Raw genomic sequence first — 15,035 nt, 5'->3', positions numbered from 1 at the left:
TAAATATTTCTTAAACAACATGTTCTTCAAAAGTTATTCTTTTGAAGTATAGTATAAGTAATCATCAACCATGATCTGTAGCACTTAAAATTGACAATTGTTCTTTACATACTATTCCATCACTTTCTTATGTGTATGATTGTTATAATGCCTTATATCACTTGGTTATGATGCTAATATAACCAAACCCTAATAAGAACCTTGTTTGAGAACCATCCTAAAAGTGCAACACACCCTAAAGAAATCCTTACAACTCATCCATCCTAAAATCATCGAGGTTAGGTTACGCTCGGGACGATTGCATCTCATACTATGCATTATAGCATTATTGCCAGTTCTTTAAACATTGTCCTTACCGGACGATGATGGTATTTCAGCATTTGGACTTCTCACGTATCGAAGCTTTTGCCTGCATAATCTTGCAGTCAAGAAAGGCAAGTTCATCGCTTGCTCATGTCATTTGATTATTTTTATCAAACTATATGCAAAGTACTATACTTATCACTCATGCATTGAAAAGCAAATATTATTTTACAATTATGAATATGACTATGTGGTGGGCAATGGAACCATGGTATGTGATGATATGGTGGAGGTTCCATTGCATGGGTTATATCACCCTAGGATTAATTACCAATGCCGTCCAGTGATTCTAGCGCCGTACAAACCGCGTTGACCATGAGATCTATAATGGCTCTGGGGAAGCCAGCCGTATCTTTTCCCTTCTGCACGCCAACGGATCGGAGAGTCGGTGGGGTGCTGGAGGCACTGCCGCAATAGGTTGGGATATCCTTTTAAATCTCCATCCATTAGTGATGATAAGCTCTACGATCTATGATGGATTGTCCGGAGTACACCATGAGTAAAGCCGTATTATCGGGGGAAGTCTACTGGAGGTGTACGGTTGGACAAAAGGGTGGGTTTGCAGTCGCGGAGAAGGCGGTGTGGGCTTGGGTCTTTATACCTGGCCTCACACCAAGGAAGTGTGAACGGGGGCAAGTCCCTGCGGATGGCAAAAAGGGTGAGATCTCTTGTGGGAAAAGTAACGCACCTCTGCAGAGTGTATCAAATTGTGGCTGTCACTCCTCGTTCGGGAAGGAATCGCGAACGCGGCAGGAAAGGAACTCCACGAAGTTCTAGTCAACCTGTGAAGACTGACGGGCATAGTTTTCAGAATAAAATGAACCTTTTGAAGAAATGTTTATGAAAACTTGCATTCGCCTATGACTTTCTGGTCTGTGGCTGTAGCTAGTGCATGATACACCTATTTCCTAATATGAACTTGTTGAGTACGCTCGTACTCATCCCACTCTTAAATCCCCTGCTTAGCTATGGAGACACCGAAGGAGAAACTACCGTGGAACTCGAAGACGAAGGAGTCAACTGCAACAAGATGAAGAAGCCAATCAAAGAAGTCAATGGAGTCAACTTCTGCATCAGCTAATATGAAAAACCTAGACTAGTAATAGAAGGGAACCTTTCCCTAATCATAGCACCTAAGTAGCTAGATTTCCATAGCAAGCCAATTAGATCTTAAACTTGAATTAGCAATAAGATAGACTACGAGTCGTTCTTCTGGAGCTTTATTTGAAGTTTTACCTCACTGTAAAGTAGGAGGTTGTGTGGATCTTATGTAAACAGATTGTGTATCCTTCTATAGACGTACCTTGGACTCGCATATGTTTCTGTTGTACCACTCTGAGAGATGTAATATGAGTGGAACGGTGTTTCACTTGTGTTATGTCAACGACTTGTGTACTACACCATGCAGTGGTACGCTGGGTCACCACAGAAAGCGCGCGAAACGTTCCCGCGCGTCTGGTGGCCCCAACTTGTCGGCGAGAGACACCGATCGTCGTCCTCATCGCATCGTCTTCCGCGCGCTGTAAAAGCCTGCCGCCGGTCAGCATTCGCCGGACGCGTAGCTTCCACGCGGCGAGTTAATGCCGTCGCCTCGGTTTCATGCGCGCCTACCGCTATTTATCGCCGAACTACCCCGGCTGCGTCGCATTCACCTCCTCGCTCGTCTTCCCCCAAATCATCCCCGAACTCGAAGGAACCAGCAATGGCGAACGACGGTGTGGCCAACAACGGCTTCGGCCGCCGCTCTCTCCACCAATGGGAGGGGCGACTCCTGCACGCGGCGGGCTACCCTGCGCCGCCGGACTTCCGCGCACCGGGAGGCTGGAGGCTGAGCGCAGGCGGCGTGCCGATCCCGCCGCCGCCAACGGGTGGCGGCTGTTGCGGTCAAAACCCACCGGCGGGCAGCGACGGGCAACACAGTAGAGCCGGGAACAACCTAGGGCTGCGGCTGGCCCTGGTCCCTCCGAGCGACGGCCCGCAAAGCCTCTGGTACGCACGTCCGATGCTGATGCAAGGGCGTGCCACCTGACCTATACCTGGTCAGGAAGGTGATGGAGATGCCTCGCTTAGTTTCCTGCATGGCATACACGTAAACATTAAATACGAGCCTCGATCGGCTCTCAGGTTATCCTGTGAATCGGCTCAAGGAGCCGATCCACCCATGATTCGTACGAGGTGCACGAATATATGGTGGTCCTGCTTGATCAAGATAAAGCTAATGCGATCTACGATGATTTAGGGTTTTCACCGCATAATCGGATCATCCTACTCACGATTGGGCCTCGCGGCCACGCACGGTGATCGTAGTTTCCATCCTAGATAGGGCCTAAAAACCAACGCGAGGTTGATCCCCGGAACATCCTGTCTAGGACTAGCAAACGACACCCTACGTGCCGCTGGATCCTCCAACCCTTTGTAAGGTCTAACTATTGCAGATATTAAACTAATCCTTGAAGAACAAGGAGCAACCGTAACGGATCGGATCTACTAAACAATGATCAAGCGGGGTGCCGCTCCTACACCTAAGATAGGTGTAAGGGCGGCTAGACATGCAAGGGTTGCACTACGATAGCATGTTATACGAAGAACTATGCTAACTCTAACACATCTATGATAACTACGTTGCTCGCCATCAAAAAGGCTTCAGTACGAGCAACGCATGAACAACATAAAGCTTCTGCTGCCTAGATCGCAAGATGCGATCTAGGCAGCATGATGCTTACCGGTAGAAACCCTCGAGACGAAGGAGTTGGCGATGCGCCGAGATTGATTTGTTGGTTGAACGTTGGTTGTTGTTTATTTCATAAACCCTAGATACATATTTATAGTCCAGGGGACTTTCTAATGTGGGAATAATCCCAACCGTGCACGATGCCAACTCTAACTAAAACGACACGTAATCTACTATGTTACAGATACACGGGCCAACTAGCCCATATTTTGCATATAAAGGCCGATTCACATATTTCTTCTATGTATATTCTTTAAGCTCATCTTGATCGCGGCCCACCTCTGACTCGGTCAAATTCTGGTGATAACACATGCCCCCCTGGTTTTGGAATTGATAATTCCAAAATCACTCTGTTTTTCTTCGTAGGTCATGTTGTAGCAGAGCAGAACCGTCGCAGCATTCTTCATCATAATGCCCTGTCCTCTCAACTTCTCTGAAAATTTTGATAGGTTCAGCACTACTTCCTTGGACACTGCAAAGGCATTAAATCCCCATCAGGCTCCTCCTTATTTAACTGTGCCGACTGACTCGCTTTTCATCCTTGGGTCTAGCTATCGGCACCAAAAAACCCTCTTCCCCTGTAGCAATGTCTTCTCCTTCATCCATCTCTTCTGGCCTCTCTTTCCAATCTTCTCCCTCGAGCGAGCCGATGTCGGAGTCCGAGTGGGACTCTGACTTCCTGTCAGATGGCGACATGCCCCTGACTGATGAGGAAGGCAACCTCCAGTTCCTCATGGAAGGGGAACTGAAGAGCGAAAGCGAGGATGACCTCCACTCATGGAGGAACTCCACTTCCTCCGATAATGGGGAGGAAGAGGAGGACGAGGAGGTAGAAGAAGAAGAGGCAGAAGACGATTCCTCTTCCTCCGCTGGGTACCCGCCGACGAAGCGCCTCCGTGCTTGGGCGGCCAGTGAAGATGATGATGATGACAACGAAAAGGAAGAAGCCCCGGTCGAAAGTTGGGGCAGCGGTGACGAGGAGTTCTCCGGAAGTAGCGCCGGCGGCAGTTACGACGCCGATGATGAGGGCAGTGAAGATTAGTGACATAGGATCAATAGTACGCGAGCAATCGGCTCTTCTTTTGTTCCTCTTTCCTTGAGCAATCGGCTCTTCATTGTAAAAACCCTCCTTTGTTAATGAAGAAGTATTTCCAGTCAACTTTTTCGCCGATCGTCAAAGTCAAATAATCTCCGAAAAGAGCCGATGGCATCGCACCGGTCTCTATCATAAAAACACGAGTAAGGTCGACCTAGCCGCCCCTCCAAACGGTAACTTGCAACCTCCATCTGAGAAAGCAAACTCAGATCCCCAAATCGCCGCCTGAGCAGTTCCAACTCAAGACCGACTACATCACAGATCTCAACCGTGCCGCCCCCAACTCCTTCAACGCATCCCATGGCGGAATCATCCAACACCGATGCCACGGCTTCTGGTCTGAAGGTAATCCTCAACCTCCTCTCGCCATTCGACTTGTCATGGGATTAATGGCAAACACCTGGATTAATGTTCCGTTCCGCTATTAATTTAGGTTTCAGACATTCTTCTGCCACATCCTTCTCTCGCAAATTCGATGTGCCTCGGTCCTCGTTCTTCCGAGAGTCCCGCCCTGTTAATTTCGTGCGAAGCTAACAGAATCCCCTTCGTGAGTCAGAACTTAGATCTGACTTCCTGGGCCGACTGCCTGCGAGCCTGGCCTAATCCTCCTGAGAGTTGGGTGGCATGGTACAATAGAGTATCCAAAACCCATTATACCACTTGGGAAACCATAGGGATAGCCGATGCCTTGTCATTATCATTGTCTCCTCTTGAGAAGAATGAAAATATTCTGAAAACCATCGGCTACTTCTGGTCTGATGCACTGAATTGCTTCATGTTTGGCCATGGCCCTATGACACCGACTCTGCTGGATGTGGCCATGATCACAGGCCTAGACATTGCATCCCCCAGCCCTTCTGCATTCAAACTGCCAAAAGTCCCTTTCACTCTTTCCTCTAAAAGAGTGTACCACCGGGGCGCCTATCTCAATCGTTATATGAAAAACAAAGGCCCCGTGATAGAGAGGGAACACACAGCCTTCCTGAACTTCTGGCTGGAGCACTTCATATTCTGTGGCCCGTCGCTTGCCCCTACCAAGAATTACCTTTCCCTGGCCTATGAACTCGCTAAAGGCACCCAACTCGGCCTAGGCAAACTGTTTCTTGGAGAAGTCTATCGATCCCTTCAACTGATGTCTGTCAAACTGTTCTCTCAAAAGACAGTTAAAACTGGCGGCCCCTGGTGGTTTATTCAGTTGTGGGCCCAACTATACTTCCAGAACCAGATCCCAGACTTCCCACCGCTGACCACCTGCACCTTTCCAGATGTTAATGGAAAAGAAATTCGATGCACCAGCTATGGCCAAGCTCTGTATGGTCTCCCAGGCAGCAGGCTGATCCCCAAGGAAGCAGCAGGGTGGTTTAAGATTTTCTTCCAAGGTTTGGACAACCCCCTGTTCTACCCTTATACTGAATCGGCAAACTTTGAAAACCCAATCTCTTTTCGATTGGACAACTTTGCCGATGACGCCAGCACCCAGCATTCGTACTCCATCATGATTCGTCCTTGCTTCCTCCCTGTTGGCATGAGTACCTCGAACCGGATCATCAAGCCCGGTTATGAGTGTTATCAACCGGTAGTGGCAGCCCGACAGCTTGGTCTTGGACAGGTGCCTCCACACTTCTTCTTACATCACCTGACAGCAAGTAGAGCTGAACTGCCTGACATCCTTACTGCCCAAAGGTGTTATACCTTCTTTGATGCTTTGGCCATTCCAATTCCCCACGACCTCCGTTTCTCCTTCACTGCCGACGGTTTTGAAACTTGGTGGTCCATGTGGAAGACCCACGTCTTCAGGAGGGCTCTAGGACCGCTGCTGAGACAACTTGATGCCGAGTATGACATCCCTGCAGACCAGGTACCGTCACTTAAACATTTCTTGTAACAGCATTATGGTGATTGTTTGTGACCTGACATCCATCTCCTGGCAGCAACAAGATGGCCCGGCTCCCACACAAGCCGACGGCTCCCCTTTCGTGTTCCTTCCTCCGGCACCAGTGGTTCTCTTCTGCCAGAGCTCGCCACCCCTGAAGAAAGTCATAATGCAGAGTCAGCCGATTTCACCGAAATCGGCTCCCAAGAGTAAAGCATCTTCGGGGCCAGTTGCCCCCCGAGCCTCGACTCAGGCGAGGATGGCAGTGAGGAAGGTGGCTGCCAGGAAAACCCTGAAGCGTAAAGCTCCTGCCCAAGAAAGCTTGCGTGTAAGTTGGTTCAGGCCCTGTCCACATTTATCCACTTCCAAGTCTTTTACAACACGCTCGTATTCTTTTCTGCAGACTTCCACCGAAGAAACCCCCAGCGGGGCCGAAGAATCCAGTCAAGGGGACTCGAGCTCGGGAAATTCCGAGAGGTCCACCACCCAGAGCCAGACGGCTTCACCAGCGCCAGCTTCTAAGAAAAGGTCGATCCCCGAACCTCCTGCTTCCCAAGCCTCGACCAGATCGGGGTCACGCACGAAGCGCCGCTGCGTCAAAAGGGTTCGTAAGATTTCACGAGCCTCTCCATCAAGCCAGGAGGTCTCAAATGTAATTATCTCCCTGGTCACACTTCATGCTAACCCATTGTCATTTGGATCGGCTAATCACTTCCTCCTGCAGACCGAAGAAACTTCTAGCGGAGACGTCGAGGAGGTACCGATGCCATCCACCACCCTGGACCTAGCCACCTCGACGATCGCGGCCGACCAAGTGGCTGACCTAGCCAAGCCCATAGAAAAACCGATCATCACTGCATCGGCTGTTCCTCTTACCTTGGGAGAGGTATACCCCTTCTCCTTGGCTCTATCACCTTCTTCATTGTATGCTAAACTCGCTTTGTTTGCCTTATCAGGGTTGTGATCTCTCGAGCTTGCTGACGTTCGATCCAGAATCCATCGAACCAACTTCTTCCAAGGCGAGTGGAGAGCCGAGTCTTAGCACGGTCCATGGCCCACTCCAGCGTCTCAAAGACTTGCTCTCTTCCTCAACTGAGACCCTGATTGAACATTCCGAGGAAGTCAAGGGCATCCTCGAAGATATCCAGCCCCATCTCCCTATGACACTGCAAGTGAAGCTCTGGCCTGCTGTTACTCTGTCGGTCTTCAAGTCAAGGTTGCAATCGGCTCGACAAAGGGTTACTCTTCGCCGCACCCAGCTTCCACTGAGAGCCGATATTGCGGAAAAGTGTCAACGGCTCAACGAGAAGAAGGCCGCTCTGGACGCCAAGATGGACACTTCTGCCAATCGCGCCGAACTCGAGGCCCTGCGCAAGGAGCTGGAGAGCCTTGAAGAGAGGGTCAGGGTGACCAAGCAGCTCATCCAAGACAAGGAAGCTCTTATTGCCCGTTCTCAAGATGAAGCAAAAGGCCTCACAGCCGATCTGAAGACCGATCTGGCTGAAATTCGCACTCGAGCAGCCAGCTGGTGACGGGTAAAGACGAGGACGACGAGGCTGAGATCGCTGAGGTAGATCGCATCCGAGTTGACGCCCTTCACGCCCTCGACGCGTTTCTTCAGTAGGGCCCCCAGAGACAAATGTTTCGTTGAACTTGAGAAGTACCGATGCATCTACTTCGGCTGTATTTGCTACATTTTTTTTACTAGCCGATTTTCCATCGGCTCCTAATATTTCATTGCCTATGCGTCTGTCTGCCTGATCATGTGCCCCCCGAGCCGAATCTGTCAGGTCACTGCAGATATCGGTTCTGCGGTTATCGGTAGGATTATTCCCGAACATCGGCTCTGCAGTCAGGACCAATGCTGATTTCCCTGAACTTGCCAGCCGATGTAACCCCATACTCCAGTCTTCCGTCACCCGCTAGATCGACGCTGAATGCAGGCGAAGCGTATGGCAAAGATAATACGGGGCAGCTGCTGAATTAGCCCCTATCTTGGTTGTATGGCTCAAAAGAGGCTTACATCTCGTCGTGTCAGCCGATGTCTCATCACCGGCTTTCCTTCGTTTGGGGCGCCATACTCTCCTTTTATGGTCGACCCTCGTGCGCGACTGGAGTGCCGTCCGCCATCTCAGATGTAGATGGCGGTGTGGTTGATGAAGAAGCTTGTCCCACCGGGCGTGCCAGAATGTGTTGCGGTCAAAACCCACCGGCGGGCAGCGACGGGCAACACAGTAGAGCCGGGAACAACCTAGGGCTGCGGCTGGCCCTGGTCCTTCCGAGCGACGGCCCGCAAAGCCTCTGGTACGCACGTCCGATGCTGATGCAAGGGCGTGCCACCTGACCTATACCTGGTCAGGAAGGTGATGGAGATGCCTCGCTTAGTTTCCTGCATGGCATACACGTAAACATTAAATACGAGCCTCGATCGGCTCTCAGGTTATCCTGTGAATCGGCTCAAGGAGCCGATCCACCCATGATTCGTACGAGGTGCACGAATATATGGTGGTCCTGCTTGATCAAGATAAAGCTAATGCGATCTACGACGATTTAGGGTTTTCACCGCATAATCGGATCATCCTACTCACGATTGGGCCTCGCGGCCACGCACGGTGATCGTAAGCCGATCCTAGATAGGGCCTAAAAACCAACGCGAGGTTGATCCCCGGAACATCCTGTCTAGGACTAGCAAACGACACCCTACGTGCCGCTGGATCCTCCAACCCTTTGTAAGGCCTAACTATTGCAGATATTAAACTAATCCTTGAAGAACAAGGAGCAACCGTAACGGATCGGATCTACTAAACAATGATCAAGCGGGGTGCCGCCCCTACACCTAAGATAGGTGTAAGGGCGGCTAGACATGCAAGGGTTGCACTACGATAGCATGTTATACGAAGAACTATGCTAACCCTAACACATCTATGATAACTACGTTGCTCGCCATCAAAAAGGCTTCGATGACGAGCAACGCATGAACAACATAAAGCTTCTGCTGCCTAGATCGCAAGATGCGATCTAGGCAGCATGATGCTTACCGGTAGAAACCCTCGAGACGAAGGAGTTGGCGATGCGCCGAGATTGATTTGTTGGTTGAACGTTGGTTGTTGTTTATTTCATAAACCCTAGATACATATTTATAGTCCAGGGGACTTTCTAGCGTGGGAATAATCCCAACCGTGCACGCTGCCAACTCTAACTAAAACGACACGTAATCTACTATGTTACAGATACACGGGCCAACTAGCCCATATTTTGCATATAAAGGCCGATTAACATATTTCTTCTATGTATATTCTTTAAGCTCATCTTGATCGCGGCCCACCTCTGACTCGGTCAAATTCTGGTGATAACAGCGGCGCACTCGAAGCGGCGATCGAGGAGGTGCGCGTCACTCTCAGTGACGAGCAGCGCGCGGATCCGCGCTTCGACCCCGACAACCACGAAGCGTGGATCGCGTTCTTCCGGCGAAGGTACGAACGCGAACTCGCCGCTTACGACGGCCCTCCTCCTCCTCCGGCAAGGAACAACGCCGCCGGCCGCCGCCGATGGTGGAGCGCGCCCAACCGCACCCTCGAGAATGTGCTCACGCACATCGAGGACAGGAACTCCCCTGTCCTGGGGATGCCGCCGCCGGTGGCCGCTACCGTGTCGCGCCGGCACGGTAGTTCCTGGATACCGAGGAGGATGGCGCCGTCCTCTTCGTCGTCGGGCTCGAGATCGGCGTCTAGGTCCGGCGGGTCGACGCCGGCCACCGTCAAGAAGGAGTGGCCGTCTCCGGCCACCGTGAAGAAGGAGCCGGCGTCCCCACCGCCGACCAGAGGGCGCAGCAGCGGCGCGCTCGTCATCCGCGACCAGCCCTCCTCGCCGCAACGCGGGCGGAAGAGGAAGACAGCGAAGAATGAGGCCGCCGCGGCCGCCGCCAACCAGCTCGCCGAGGAGGAGGCGAAGCGCGCGGAGGACGCCGCGGTGGCGGAGGCGATCGCCAGGTCGCTGAAGGACCTGGTGCCCGCCGACAACAGCCTCCCCATCGACGCCGCGCTGGAGTGGTCCAGGCGCGACTGGGAGCGCCAGGAGGCGGAGCAGCAGCGGCGGATGTTGGATCTGGCCGCCGCGCGACAACTCGCCGCCCGCGCCGCCGCACCGCCGTCCTCGCGGAACGCCGCGCCCAGGGAGGTGATCAAGCTCGAGGAGAGCAGCGACGACGACATCTACCGGCCGTCGCCTCCACGCGCCGGCGACGCTGGCCAGGGCACGAGCCGCTGGTACGAGGCGCCGCCGCCCCAGGACGACGCCGGCTCCAGCGACGACGAAGACGGCGGCGACTACATGACCTTCTACCGCCATTTCGGCATGTAGGAGGCCACTTTTAGTTTTAGTATTAGTTTGCCAATCGCCGAATTCAAATATATGTACGAATTCGGCCTATTTATGTACGAACTCGCCTCTATATGTTAAATATCATTAAATTTCGCTTATGTTTGAAGGAATTCGCCTATTTTATCTGAATTCGTCGTATTACGTTGCATCCATCCTGGGCTCGCGGCTGGGAAAATGGGCCTCCCCACGCTAAATCTTCCTCCAATCCGGACGAAAATTTCGCCGGATTTGGGCGTGGGGAGCCCAAACGAGTGGGGATGCTCTTAGCTATTCTATTCAGGATCGCCATGTCCGTCCAATCCGGAAAAAGAATTTTTGAGATTTCATCGGAAAATTCTATGCTTTGTTTGGTCGCCCGTCCAATTGGTACATGCACGCATTAATATAGCGCCATGACTTTTCATTCCAAATTCACAAGTACATTTGACTTCCGTCAGAAATATGTACACTCCTAACATTCAATATGGAAATAGAAACTCTTTCCGGAAAAAATGTACTAAATGGAAAAAATATGATAAATATAAGATTCATATACTCCTTCCGATTCATGTTACTTGCGACTAGAATCGAGGTATTTAGAACTAAAATATATCTAGATACATCTATATTAGTGTTAAGTAATATGAATCGGAGGGAGTAATAAATAAGTAAATCTTTGATACGATGGACACTTCACAAGCTCGCTGGTAGTTAGAGGAGAATATCAACGTCGGGCAGCATGGGCATGCACACATTTATTCATGGATATTCAGTTGAATACATATTTTTTTGCTAACAGAAAATGATGTAGTATTTATCCTCTCTAGCCCAACCAAGCTAGCTCTATGTGTGGCCAAATAGCAGCAAACCGGCTAGAATTTTTTTTTTTGAAAACACAAATATATTAACCTAGCAAGCAAGCCGCCTCATTAAAAACCTTCCAGTCCCCTTCGGTACCCTGGTAAGGAAAAGAGTACGTCTGAAACTTGCTACTGGAATCATTGTTCGATTACATCATTGCTCAAGAGAGCTAAATCATTAAGGGCATCTACTAAAACATGACTTGGTGGATCTCCCTCCCATTGAATAATACTATCAGTCTCAAAGCATCGCTTTGCAAGTTTATGAGCAACCATATTTCCTTCTCTTGGGCAATGTTGGATCTTGAGCATTCCTAGACGTTGTCCAATTTGAAAGCAGTCAGCCAGAATTGGTGTATATGGCCCCCAAAGATCAGCACCATTGCAAGCTTCAACCAATTCTAGACAATCTGATTCAACAACAACTGGAGAACATCCCAGGTTTTCAGTCAACAACAGGCCATGTCGAAGTGCTTCAGCTTCCGCTACACTAGCATCCATCAGATTACGCTTTGGCCATGCCCCCCCCCCCCCCCCCCCGAGATCACCCCACCAAGGTGATTACGGATAATGACAGCCACAACTCCCCTGCCATTAGGATAATATGATGCATCTATATTTACCTTATAGTTGTTCCGAGGGGGTTTCGTCCAGCGCAACTGTTTTGGTACAGAGGGTTTAGCTGCTATACCAAAATTTAGTGTCAAAGCTTGTATAGAAAAAGCTGATCGGCCTGGTGGCGCCACCTTTTCACCTTTAACAGATTCTCTTCGTTGCCACCAAATGTACCATGAAGCAACTAGGATAGTTTCCTGTAGCCCAAGTTGTCCTAGAACAGGTGACTTCTTAACATTGCTTCTGAGAATCTCCTCTAAAATAACAGACCCCGATCTATCTAAACAGATGAATTCATTGATCACCTCTTCTAGCCCCAGAGACTTTAAGATTTCCTTCGCTCTCAAGCAGGTAAACATAAGATGTCGTATGTCTTCCGACCCCTGCATACAAATTGGACATTGGGCTGAAACCTTAATGTGTCGGTTTGCCAGCACCCCAACACCAGGGATCAAACCATGTAAAGCCCTCCACCCAAAATTTTTAATTTTTGATGGCAAATTTAGCTTCCAGAGAATATCCCAGACCGGGTTCTTCATAGATGTCCCTTGTCCATCAGTTCTCCCAATCTTTATCCGATACTGATGTTCTCATTCAGTGTAGTAAGCAGATTTAACAGAAAAAATATGGGTCTTTGTTTTATGCCATGCCACAAAATCATCATCTAGATTTGGACTTATACGAATCTCCAGAATCTTTTGAACCTCCAATGGATGAAAGGTGTCCCTTATCAAATCTTCATCCCATAACCCAGTATAGGGATCAATTAGCTCATTAACAGTTCGGAGAAGGTTCTGTCCTCTTGCAGAATCAATTTTCCTTGATAGGTTACTAGGGATCCAATGATCCTTCCAAATATTGATATTTTGCCCATTACCCACACGCCAGATATGACCTCTCTTGAGTGTTTGGATACCTTTTACAATACTTTGCCAGGTAAAAGATGAACCCCGTTTTGGACCAGCATTAAGGAGATCGCCTGAGGGGTAGTACTTTGCTCTGAGCACTTGTGCGCAAATAGAATCAGGTTTTTGTCAATAATCGCCACGCTTGTTTAGCAAGCATAGCTAGATTAAAGGCGTGCAGATCCCTAAAACCCATTCCTCCTTCTGTTTTTGGAATACACATTTTCCACCATGAACTCCAATGCATACGCTTTTGTTCTTCAGTATCTCCCCACCAAAACGCAGCCATAGCATCAGTAATGTCCTTACATATATTCTTCGGAATTTTAAAAACTCCCATTGCGAAAACCGGTATTGATTGAATAATAGCCTTCAACAAAATTTCCTTTGCTCCCATAGATAGCAATTTCTCTTTCCATCCTTGCAAAATAGCGATAACTCTTTCCAAAAGATACATAAAATGATCACTCCTTTTCATCCCCACCATAGCAGGCAACCCCAGATATATGTCTGATAGGGCTTCAGTCATGATATTCAGTTCTGTACACATCTCCTCTTTGACTTGTACATCAACATTAGGACTGAAGAAAATACTACATTTTGCCTCACTCACCATCTGTCTAGAATTTGCACAGTAATGCTCAAGCACTTGTCTCAACGAGGTTGCATTAACTCTGTTTGCTTTCATAAGGATCAGGGAATCATCAGCAAATAATAGATGTGAAACTGATGGTGCATTTCTACACACCCTTACACCTTCTATGCCACGAACCTCCTCTCTATGAGCCAATAAACTTGATAACCCTTCTGCACAAATTAAGAAAATATATGGGGATAGAGGGTCCCCCTGTCTCAAACCTCTAGTAGGAAGGAATTCTTGTGTTTCTTGATCATTGTATCTTACTTTAGAATTCACTGAACTAACACAAGCCATGATAAGCTGAACAAAGTTCTGATGGAATCCCAGCCTAATAAGCATATTCTCTAGAAAACCCCACTCAACCCTGTCATAGGCTTTATGCATATCGAGCTTAACTGCACAATAACCATTTTTTCCTTCTTTCTTATTCTTTATGTAATGAATACTTTCATAAGCAACTAAAATATTGTCTGTAATAAGTCTACCAGGAACAAAGGCACTCTGAACCGGTGAAATGATCTCATCAAGAAAAGATTTTAACCGAACAGCAATCATTTTTGATATTACCTTATATAAAACATTGCAGATACTGATGGGCCTGTACTGTGTTATAGTTTCAGGACTCTCCACTTTAGGGATCAGAACTATGACTGTGTCGTTCCATCCCTCCGGGATCACCTTATTATTTATTGCAGCCAGAACTTCTTGAGTTAAAATATCACCAATAATGTGCCAACATTTTTTTAAAAATATAGCATGCAAGCCATCAGATCCAGGCGCCTTCATATCACCAATAGAGAATAAAGCTTTTTTGACATCCTCTGAGGAGAACGATCGCTGAAGTGCCTCATTCATCTCATTAGTTACCCGGGGATTAACTTTGTTCAGAAGTTCTGGGTCAGTGTCATAAACTTCTGTTGAAAACAGTCCAGTAAAATAATCAGAGATCATAGGATTCAAGTAAGCAGTTCCTTCTAGCCAGGCTCCCTGATCATTTCTTAGTCTTTTAATTGGTCCCGAACTGGCTTACTTGTCCAGCACCTAGCTCGCTCCAGTTGGAAATTTCGATGCCTCGTGTGGCGCGGCCGTCGCCTACCTCTGCGCATGTAGTAATGGCGATGCCACGCGTGGCGCGGCCGTCGCCCTGCCTCCGACCTATATATACAGGGGCGCGAGCATCTCATCTCCTCACCACTAAACCCTAGCCGCCGCTGTCGTAGCGCCGCTTCCTCTCAGTCTCCAGCAGATCCACCATGAGCAGCGCCGGACGCGGGCAGGCTGCCGCGCCTCCACCTTCACCTCTCACTCCACCTCCTCCGGCCTCGAGCTCCTCCGAGGAGTTCGACTCCGAAGACAGCATGGGCGACCTCCTCGACCCGGTCAGGGATGCCGCGGCCCTGGCACTCGCGGAGCAGGAAGCAGAGGAGGAGCTGGCGGGCCACGCGGCGTTGGACGCCGAGCTGGAACAGCGCAGGCTGGCGGCCGTCGCTGCAGCAGAGGACTCCGACTCGGAGATATCTTGGTCCTCTGATGACCCTGATGTGCCGACGCCGGAGGAGAAGGCGGCGGAGCAGAGGGCCCTCATCGAGTCTT

This window comes from Lolium perenne, chromosome 6, assembly GCF_019359855.2.
Source record: "Lolium perenne isolate Kyuss_39 chromosome 6, Kyuss_2.0, whole genome shotgun sequence".
NCBI classification, from domain to species: domain Eukaryota; kingdom Viridiplantae; phylum Streptophyta; class Magnoliopsida; order Poales; family Poaceae; genus Lolium; species Lolium perenne.
The sequence above is the reverse complement of the archived record's forward strand: the minus strand, read 5'-3'. Positions refer to the sequence as shown.